Source organism: Sturnira hondurensis, unplaced genomic scaffold (assembly GCF_014824575.4).
Source record: "Sturnira hondurensis isolate 20B ecotype Veracruz unplaced genomic scaffold, ASM1482457v3 Scaffold0008992, whole genome shotgun sequence".
In the NCBI taxonomy this organism is placed as follows: Eukaryota; Metazoa; Chordata; class Mammalia; order Chiroptera; family Phyllostomidae; genus Sturnira; species Sturnira hondurensis.
The window spans coordinates 206,200-217,290 of NW_028081623.1; the positions used below are offsets into that span (position 1 = coordinate 206,200).

Genomic DNA, 11,091 nt, shown 5'->3' on the forward strand with positions numbered 1-11,091 from the left:
ATATGAGGGAACAAGATTTTCACACAAAGATCAAACAGGTAAGTTTAAAATGGAGTATGCAAATATGTAAACTGACTCTTCAACTTGCTTTCCATTAAAAATTGGCTTCAACTTAGAGAGGAAGGCTTAGTTATGATTTTGGGGTGATAAAAAATTATCCCATACTCCACATTAATTAATGACATTAGCCTTTGCTGTGTGTTTTTTTCTGTTGTATATGATACTGCCCTTTCCTCCTTCCTTCCCATGCACCCAATGCACCAGATATAACTTAAGTACCAGGAGGAACTTCTATTAAGAAACTTAATATGCTTTACTTCCAAAGTAATTGATAAGAGTAGATATTAAGCTATTAAATGCCCCTTTTCTGTAACTACCAGGGAATAGTTAACTCCATTCTTCATAAGCAAACTCTATCCATACCGAAGGATAAACACCTGGGATGATGATGGAGAGCAGAGAAAGCACTTCAGGCAGAAGCAGGGGCTGAGAAAATCAAGTAGGAGTAGCTGTACAATGAGACTAGAATAGGGGTCAGGTTCTGAAATGATGTGTATTCTTCGCCAACATTGGATTTATCTTGTGGTTGTTGGGTGTTCATTAAAACCAGAGAGTAAGCCATCATAAGCAGGTATGGATTTTAGAAAGATTATTCTGATTAGCAGGGGGGACAAGTAAATGACTGAGAAACTGGACAGTTATGATAGTTCGAGTAAGGAATGCTGAGGCTGAGAGTCTGAGTGAAACTGTGGCAAACAGGATAGGAGAACATTATTTGGAAAGTAGGTGCTGGTGACTCACTGGATACTGCAAAACAGGGGTAGGAGGGGCTCACGCTCCAAGATTTTTAGTGATAAGTGTGTGACATGACACACTTCTTCATCCTCATCCTCATCCTTTTTCTTTTTCTCTCTTTCTCTGTTTCTTTGTTTCTTTATGTGTTTGTCTAACATTTTTTACTTAAAATGTATGAGTACCAATACATATAGACTTGCAACATGTAAAAATTTCTCATGATTTTACTGTATTCTATATAAATATTAGATAGCTAGCATAACTCATTTTTTTGTATTTAATTTTAATAAATATACACTTTGCCAGATGCTGGCTTGCCCCCTCTTTTGTTTTTTTGTTATTATGTTTTATTAATTATGCTGTTATAGTGTTCCAAAGTCCTGATTTTTCCTCTTTGCCCCCCTCCACCCAGCACTCCCCACTCCCTCAGGCAATCCCCACACATGTCCATGGGTCATGCATGTAAGTTCTTTGGCTACTCCGTTTCCTAAATGGTGCTTTACATCCCCATGACTATTCTGTCACTCCCTATTTGTACATCTTAATCCCCTCACTTCTTCACCCATTGTCCCCCTTCCCTCTCCCATCTGGCAGCTATCTGGTAACTAACTTCTCTTGCTGCTTTTTAAGATCTCTCTTTATCTTTAACTTTTGGCCTTTTATTTAGGATGTGTCTTGGAGTGGGTCTATTTGCATCCATCATAATTGGGACTTCGCACTTACTGGGCTTGCATGTCTATTTCCTTCACCAAATTAGGAAAGTTTTCTTTCACTATTTTTTTAGATCAATTTCCAATTTCTTGCTCTTTCTCTTCTCCTTCTGGCACCCCTGGGATGCAAATGTGGTACATCATGAAGTTGTCCCAGAGGCTGCTTATACTATCTTTTTTTTTTGGATTATTATTTCTTCTTGTTCTGCATGGTTGTTTTTTTCTTCCTTATGGTCCAAATCATTGATTTGATTCTCAGCTTCATCCACCCTATTGATGTTTCCCTGTAAATTGTTCTTTATTTCAAGTAGTGTATTCTTTGTATCTGATTAGGTCTTTTTTGTGTTGCTGAGATCCTCACTAAGTTCCTTCAGCATCCTTTTAACAGTGATTTGAACTCTGCATCTGGTAGATTGCTTATCTCCATGTTATTTAGCTCTTTTTCTGGAGCATGATCTGTTCTTTTATTTCGGTCATGTGTCTTTGTCTCATCTTCCTTTGTCTCTTTGTTTTGGCAACCTCCATATGTTTGTTTCTATCTATTAGATAGAGCTGCTTTGACTCCATGTGTTGGTAGTGTGGCCTAATGTAGTAGCTGTCCTGTAGGGTCCAGTGGCACAACCTCCCCTATCACCCAAGCTGGGTACTCGAGATGTGCCCTTCATGTGGGCTGAGTACATCCTCCTCCTGTAGTTGAGCTTTGGCTGCTGTTGGCTGATCAATGGGAGGGATTTACCCAGGGCTGTCAGCTGCAAGGACTGGCTGTGACCATTGACCACCAACCTCCACCATCTGTGGAGTATCAGCTATGTGGGGCCATGGTGGTAGTGGTCCTATGTGGTCTATAGCTGTCCACTGTGTGTGCTAGCCCTGGGGTTTCCTAGATGGTGTAGGCCAAGGTCATTCCCCACCTGTGTTTTGCCTGGGACACACTGCCTGATCCTTAAAGCAATCTGAGATGACCTTTACTTGTGCTGGGCTTGGAGATTCCCAGGTGATGCCAAGCTGTGAATCTAATCTTGCTGCTGCTAGGGCTCACTGAAGCCAGCTATTTCTTGTTTGATAGGATTTAGGACCAGCCATTCTTATGGAAAAGCAGCTTAAGTGGGGTTATAAAATGAAACTCTGTGGAACTCTAAAGCAGATCAAAGAGTGTTAGCCAGGTTTATGGAGTCTCAGATAGGACACAAGCTTGCTGGCTCTGTGGCTTGACAGGGGTGGGGGATGGGGGAAGGTTCAGGAAAAGGCGGAGGTGGGGGGGGGCAGTTAACAAAGGGACAATGGCCTCTGCTACCCTTGATTCCAGACATTTCAGTGTCTCCCTGTATACTACCAGTGCCTTTCAAGCTGCTACCTTGGTGGTGGAACTCAGAGGGAGTGAGTCTGAGTGACTTCATGCATGGGTTCTTTAAGAGAAACTGCTTAGGGCTCCAGCACTTTTTTTCTACTGACTCAATCTCTGCTGTTTTTTGTAGCCAGAAGTTGTGGGGACTTATCTTCCTGGTACTTGAATCTTGGACTGGGGGTCCTTATGTGGGTCTGGGACTCCTTGCTCCCAAGACATCCCTTCTGAATTTATATCATTGTGGTTGTAGTACCAGTCTGTTCTGCATCTGCATCCCTCCAACCAGTCTGGATGGAATGCGGTTTCTTTAATTCCATAGTTGTCAAACTTCCATTTAACTCAATTTCATAGTTGCCAGCTTTCCATTTAACTCAATTTCTGACATTCCTGAGTGATTACTGTTCTATATTTTAATTGCAATTTTGATGTGATTGTGCAGAGAGGCAAGCCATGTCTGCTTATGCTGCCATTTTGACCAGAAGTCCATTGCTTCCTCTTTTAAAGGGATATGTATATATAAATATATATATTTATATACACATATAAATATGTATATATATTATATATCACACACATATATATAGTGTGTGTGTGATATTTAAAGATGAAAGGTCTTTAATGTAGAAGAAGAAAAATGTTTTATCTCTCCCTTATAGGTTCTTGGCTGTGACTCCTATCCAAAAATAAAAAGACAGATAAACAGGAGAAAAACAAATAGAAGTTTAATAACACATACACCTCCAGTATATATGGTAGATACTGACAGGTAGAAGAGTTTGCTAACCTAAAACATGCTTTTTGGGATATTGACTATGTTAAGCTGGTTATTTTTAAGAAATGAAAAATTCAGAAAAATTCTTTAAACTTCCCCTTAACTGCATTTAGATAAAGGACCTGTTCCAAGATGGCAGCATCATCATAGGTAACTGTAGTTTAATACGAATTAGGTATGATAGACAGGGGACAAGCAAGGCACATTTGTTCAGAGTCCTCTCTGTGTCACATTGTTAAAAATCGCCAGAAAACATTGACCAAACATTTGCTTTTCCACCTCTTTGTGAAATGCCTTTTCCTCCTTTGAAGTCACAAACCACATAACCCACCCACCTTAAGTCCAGAATGGCATATAAGCCTCAACTGCCCAATGTGTCTTTGGGTCTCATATTCTTATGGTACTCCCACATGTACATCCATAGTAAATTTAATTACTTTTTTCCATTCAGCTACCTCATGTTAATTCGATTATTCTACAATCAGAAGAAAGTAGAAAGGTAGGAGGAAAAAATATTTTCTACCCCAACAATACGAAGAAAAACCAAGTAATCCTAAAATGGTCCAAGCCATCACTTAAATATCAACTGCAGCTAAAGACAAAAGATTTGGGAGGTTGGGAGAGGAGGCCAGTTATGGGAAGTTACCAGGAAAAGCGCAGCAAACAAGGATAAGTTTGTTGTGCATATTTAAAGCCCTGCCTTTTCCAAAGCTAAGAGTTTCTAGAGATTTAGAGTCATCCTCTTTCTGATATGGAGAGGGAGACACCCCTGCAAATGAGTATTTTCTTTATAAATGTAAATGTCTCTTACAAAAGGGTAACTTCTCAGCTTTCAGAGCTTCTGCTGTGTCTGCTGTTTCTTAAAAATAACTAGCTCAAAATGAACAATATGCCAAAGAGGCATAATTTGTGGTGGTATTTTTTTTGCTCTGCTTAACAACAACTTTAGAAGGTAGTGGTTCAGGGTGAGGAGAAGATGGAAGCTCCCCGGTTTCTGTGAATGGAACCTAAGTAACCTTGGGTCACTGGAGATCACAGACCTGTTCACTAGAACAGGGGACTTTCCTTAGACCACCGTTTGGAAAGTGCAGGTGCCCAAGGATATTTTAATTAACACAATAATCTTAATATTTTCAAATCAATTGAGGGCACAATGTAACTATTGGCAATTTCAAATTCAGTGACTTTAGAAGTAATCTAACCACAATGGCAGGTCTGGGCAATTTCTAGAGGTTCCCTGGAGGAAATAACAGAATTTTAGTATTGGTTCTGGCAAGTTCCAGGGCTTGAGGTCAGAAAATAATGGCTAGTGGCGTTTTGAAAAATGCCCAGTCTGTTTGTCCCCCACCCCCTGTTACCCTCCCTCAGGCTGCTGCAGGACAGTTTCAGAGCATATATTTTTAGCAGGAGAAGTAAGATAGCCTTCTAACTGCAGCTTCCAGGAAAACTCTGTGACTCTGTTAAGGACGTTTTTCAAGGAGGACACACCTGTGCTAGATGAAGCCCCAAGTTTCACGGCTGAGCACATTTAGTGGATTCTTATTTTTGTGCTCCAGAGAGTATATGGATGATTGGAGCCTGTTATAGACCGTAAGACTGTTACAAACAGACCTGTACTACAATGGACTGACCTTCATGACGTTCTAACAAGGAAGAGTTGGGTACCCAACCTATTTCCATGTTGTCCAAACAAAAAGTGAGAAATCCATTTAGTCATAGGCTAAAAAGTGTAAATAAGAGAGGATTTACTAGCAGAATATTGCCTGCTGGATTTATATAACCCTTTTCTTTCTCTAATTCTCTCTCTTATCTGTTATCTCAGAGTTAAAAGACATCATTCATGTTAAGACAAAAGTACCGTCACAGAAAAAAAAGGGACAGTATGTGATGATAATATTACCAAATATTTGATAAATATAAATAAATATAAGAATATATTAATGACTTTCTTGTATTAGCCCAAGGGATTCTTTTGGTTACATTGCACAGTATATTAAGTGATTTATACAGCTGAACTCTTAATACATTTTATAATAGTCAAGCATATCTTAAAGTAATTTGCTTAAAATTTTCAAACAGAAATTTGCAAGTCTTTCATCTTTTAAAATGTCTTTGCTTTCTTCTGGGATGTATTCTTTAGTCAATGACCCCTAAGGAATGGTTACATTAGCATGTTTATAGCTGCATATTTTAAAAATATGCCCTGTTATAAATTTGACAAGATATGGTTTAACTTTAGAAATATTAATTATGAATAAAATAGACTTGCTTATTTTTGTCAATCGAATATCAGTGAAGTCTAAGAGCAAGATATTTTAATGCTTTGGTTGAACATTCAAATAAGTTAAATTTATTTTTTATAACATTTCATTTTTGAAATGGGTACAACCATTTATATGTCATAAAATTTAAAAAACTACAAAAGAGAATGAGAAGAAAGCAAAAAATCTAAATCACATAGAAATACTTAATATATTCAGCATTACATTGAAATATGATTTTAATGCTTACATATTTTCTTTAAGAGTTCATGTTTAGGACTGAGGAAATTGTGCTTTAGTTAAAAACAACTAATTGAGATTCTCAGGGTTAGTTGATTTTTATATATTAATCATTAGACATTTTGATATTCCTCTGTCATTCATAGGTCTTACTAGTTTGTCAACATGGTAGATTCAATTATCATGAATAAATATTCACTCAGTCTTCTCACTCCTCCATACACATGGGTAGACTGAACTTTCTTGTCCCTTGACTTTGGGTTTGGCCATGGGTATGACTTGCTTTAATCCCTGGGACATTAGGAGGATGCCATGACCAAAGGCTGAAAAGTGTTTGTAAAATTGAGTTTTGTTAAAAAGAAAACCATGGGCCCAAAATGATATCACTTATGCTAAAAGCCCAGAATACCAAACCTAGATTTAATATTTTATCTAATTCCAGTTTGAACTCTCCCAGAAATATAATCTTAACCAGCCAGTCCAGAATTTTCTGGTCAAGCACAAGTAAAGTAATCTGTCACTCGAGCCTTCTCAATCCACTTTAGGAAGAAGCAGTCTTCATGATGGAATGCTTGCAGTTCCCTTCTCCCCGAACGAATGTGTTCTGATCTACAAATAATTCTATCTTTTCTTTGGCTAATACTCTCCTGCCATTCTTCCTATAAAAACCTTCCATTTTGTACAACCCCTGTTACCTACACAAATCAAAGCCCAATCAAAGGCAAACAGGAGTTTGCAGCCAAAAAACGTAAGGGTTTGTTATTTGAGAAAATAGTGTTTGTTAGGGTGACTATCGATGCAGGCTGTGAAAGAATGCACAAAGAGGAAAGTGCAAAGAGCAAAGTTTTATTCACTTTACAAGAGAGGAAAGGGGCTAGATGCAGAGGAATGCACCAGTGACAAAAGGTTGGGACTTGGAGCTTTTACTGTCTTATAAAGGGTGGAAGTGGAGTGCTGTAGTGTGGCTGCTGGGATGTTAGGGGCTTTGCAACACAGGAGGTTTTGGTTGGTTTTGAGTAAGCTGCAGTTGGCTCCAATGTTACCTTTTACCTGCGGCCGTGGGGAACATTTTTTTTACCTTGTTTTTGCTTCCCAGTAATTTCTCAGTCTTGGGAACATTAGCTCAGAAGAGTAAAATGGCAGTCATGCTTAACAAGGTCACAGGCCTGCTTGGCAAATGGAGCCATCCATGATGGCAATTTGTGATGGCTTTTTCCTGTCGGTGTCAAGCCTGGAGTCCCAGATAAACCAGTTAGTGTTCAAAGACCTGGCTTCTCAGTGGCTTCTAGGAGATGTACTACATAGGGGAAAAATCATTAATCGTGATGATTAAAAAAGTTGGAGTCATGGGCTCTGCTGATTGGTTGTGTGGAAGAAAAGAGGCCCCATATTAACCTGACAAGCTCAGGGGAGGATTGTGAGGCAGCCTCACAAACTCAGTGACCTAAAGTAACCACAAAGGATGCTCTGAAATTAAAACTTATTAACTAAAAGTAATTCACGGCAGGTAGTCATGTCCTAGGTTTGTATTTTTCCCTAACAAAGGTCAGCCTTTACCTGACCTGAACCTGTCTTTTGTCTTTTTGCATCTGTGATAACATACTTTTGTAATGTCAAGGTAACTTCCACCCCACCCCCACCCCCACCCCTGTCTCTTGGGCACAACCACTGCACCAGAGTTGAGACCACAAATCTCCTCATTGTTATTATGTTAATTTTTGACTGTTAACTATCCTTTAATCACCTATGTAAAAGTATGTGTCGACCATTTTACCTTTTATCCAATCCCAAAGTTTTCCCCACTTTGCTTTTTCCTGCCTCCTTAATCTATCACCAACAGATTTCATGTAACTTCCGTCTCCTCCTATGATTGTGATATATAAAATAAAGTGCTACCCTGGCTGGTGTAGCTCAGTGGATTGAGCGCGGGCCTGTGAACCACACAATTGTGGTTTGATTCCCAGTCAGGGCACATGCCTGGGTTGCAGGCCAGTTCCCCAGTGGAGGGCACATGGGAGGCAACCACACATTGATGTTTCTCTCCCTCTCTTTCTCCCCTCCCCTCTGTCTAAAAATAAATAAACAAAATCTTTAAAAAAATAAAAATAAAATAAAGTGCTAAACTGCCATTCTCCAGACCATTTATAAATCCATTGAGTTTTTGCTTCCCGGCAATTGAGACTTTTGTACATTTGTACATGCTCCTATTCTTAAGAGTAAACATCTGTGTTCCAATGTAACATCAACTCCTCCATTTGTGCACTGTATCTAATCACTGCAAGCTCAAGGATTGTGCTCCTACAGTAATCTGATTACCTCCTGTATCATCAAGTTTTCTCTCTTGGTTAGTTTAGTCAGCTGACAAATATAATAAAAATGAAGTTTTAAAACGCAGTAAAACCTCTCCCAACTTCCCTCTGCTCTTCCTCAGAGCAAAAATTCAACGAAAAGATTCCATACTTGCAGTCTCTACTTTCTCACTGTTGATTCTCTCATGAAGGCATTCTCACGATTTTATCTCACTCTCTCTTGGAAACTGGGCTTCCAGTTGCCAAATGGGTGACCCACAAATCTCGTCTTCCCTGACTTCCCCACACAGGGTCGGCAGCAGCACCAGCACTGCATTCATCCCATTCCTCATCTGTGCAGCTTTGCGACAGCCTGTCCTTGACTCTCCTAGAACATCCTGTACATCTCCCTCTCCAATATGTCCTCAAAAGACTCCAGGGTTGTTGTTTTTTTAATATGAAAGATACCCCTTACTCAAGCACAACTGATAGAAACCCCATGAACATACTTTGTTTATACTGATGTTATGAAATTTATTCCATTTTATTATGACTAATACATATACTGTATATATATTATATTAGTATATAAACACTTACATATGAATATATTCATATATATACTTGTTTCTATAGCAGATTGAAACATTCCCCAAAATGAGAACCATATCATGACTTTTATATCTTACAGCTTTGCACAATTGTAAGGGGATTCCCTAATGCAATGAAATGAAAGCTACACAATGCAAGCGATTGACATGAGTTCTTCATGGGAGAAATTTCTGATCTGTAAATTCAACTTGTCTATGGAAAGTCACATTCCGCCTTTGGATATTCTACTTGTTATTGTTTTGATGTCACTGGTGAAAGTGGGGTCCTTGTGGTGTTGTGGGGAAGGAATTCCAGAAGACCCACAAAGGAGATCTAGTGATAAGATTTATTTGTGGCACCAGATGCAAATTCAAAGGAATTCCACCGAGTTTCCAGTGTCCTACCTCTGTCCTACCATGAAAAGTTCGATCTCACCTTCAACAGACCCAGAAATAAGGCCAGTATCCAGACGCTCCGTGCCATGTCAAGGCTAGACCAGTCCATCCTTTGGCACCATCCAGCTAGCTTATCTTGTTTACAGGCTGCATCTCAGCCAGGCCCACATTCAGAGCTCACAGGCCTCCAGGACCACAGGTGGCTCCCACATGGATGCTGTGGAGAGAGAATGCAGAAATGAACAGGATAGTACCTACCCTGACCTGGTGAGAGAAAAAAGGCTTTGTCTCTGTTAAGCTGATTGTATTATCTCACACTTGGAAAGGACCAGGTGCACTTTTCAAACTAACCAGTCAACTTCCCAAGCTTTTGTGGGCTTCTGATAGGTCCACTCCCTAAACAATTCATTCCACAGACCCTCTAAGATTGTGTCTCTTATCTAATTTTGTCTCTTCTCCAGGCTAGACTGACTGCCCTCTATGGTTGCCATTTTGGCTCCTATTGTGCTTCTCCTTACCTCCCCCTTTATTGTTCTATCCCTTCTCTCAGTGATCTGGGAAACTGTCAGGTGGTTTTCTGAGGTGTATGTAGAGCTGTAACTTCCTAGGGAAACAACCAGATTTATGCTCCCTAGCTGATTATGCTTAATAATACCTGATTTCCTTTGTTCTCTTCCTTTATTAATATCTGGCTATCTATGCTAACAATGTTATCCTCACAGTGAGGGTGTATCATTCTCTCTGGTTTCATATAAACCATGGTTTCTCCTCTTAACACAAGTGAAATGAGGCAAAGATATTTAAACAACACTTTGTAAAAGATTAACAAAAAAATCACAAAATAACTTAAAACTCTTCAATTTGAGATTCAAGGTATTACTTCCTTTCAGTCTTCAAGGCCTTGTTTCCACAGGAAGGGGCTGACTGTGGCTAGTCCTAAGAGAAAAAAGATGAAGCGTGGAGAAAGAAATTCCTCCCTCCAACCTAAGACCAGCCTTCCTAGTTCCATTTCACTGCCTAAACCTTTGTCTCTTCTTCGGGAATTGAAACTAAAATCATTCACCCACTTCAAAGGAGACTCCACCCCTTGAGCAGAGTGTGTGACCTTAAGTACACTGAGTCTTCAGCAGGGTGTCCAGGTCAGAAGAGAAGCATGGTAGGGTAGGGCCAATTCTGGGATGAAATCTGCACTCTGCCAAATACCAGCTAAATGGTATTTGGGGAGGTTACTAAACTTCTCTGTGCTTCTATGCCCTACTTTATGATATGGGAATGCTAGGACTAACTTCATGGTCTCAGTGTAGGAATGAAGTGAGATAATAGATATCAAACACTATCAACAATGTATGGGACATAGCAAGGGCTCATAATGTAAACCAGCAGTAATGCATCGTTTGCCTACCACCCATACAAAGGACACATAGGTAATCAAGAACAACGTGTTCTTGCAAGAATACTGACTATGGAAGGCCTAAGCAGAATATATTCAAACCAAAGAGGAAAATGAAACTAGAGTATGGCAGAACTTTGGCCACTAGATGAAACAGTCCCCTCACAGGGCTGCAAATGCTCATTTAGGAATGATGATTTCCAGTTGCCTCATACCAAGTATCCTTACCTCATCCCCATTAAGAAGTCAAAGCCATTGACCTCTCTTTTACCAGAATCTTTTTTAAAAATATATGTTTATTTAT

The 11,091-nt window shown here is 39.5% G+C and overlaps 1 long non-coding RNA gene across 1 annotated transcript in view; it reads right to left on the reverse strand.

Moving 5' to 3' along the window:
• LOC118993986 (uncharacterized) overlaps positions 1 to 9,611 on the reverse strand; it is a 37,472-nt gene extending 27,861 nt beyond the window's left edge. Inside the window, exon 1 of the long non-coding RNA XR_005067976.1 lies at positions 9,438 to 9,611. This is a non-coding gene — a long non-coding RNA (uncharacterized LOC118993986). The remainder of the gene's footprint in view (positions 1 to 9,437) is intronic.
• Between the last annotated feature and the right edge of the window lie 1,480 nt (positions 9,612 to 11,091).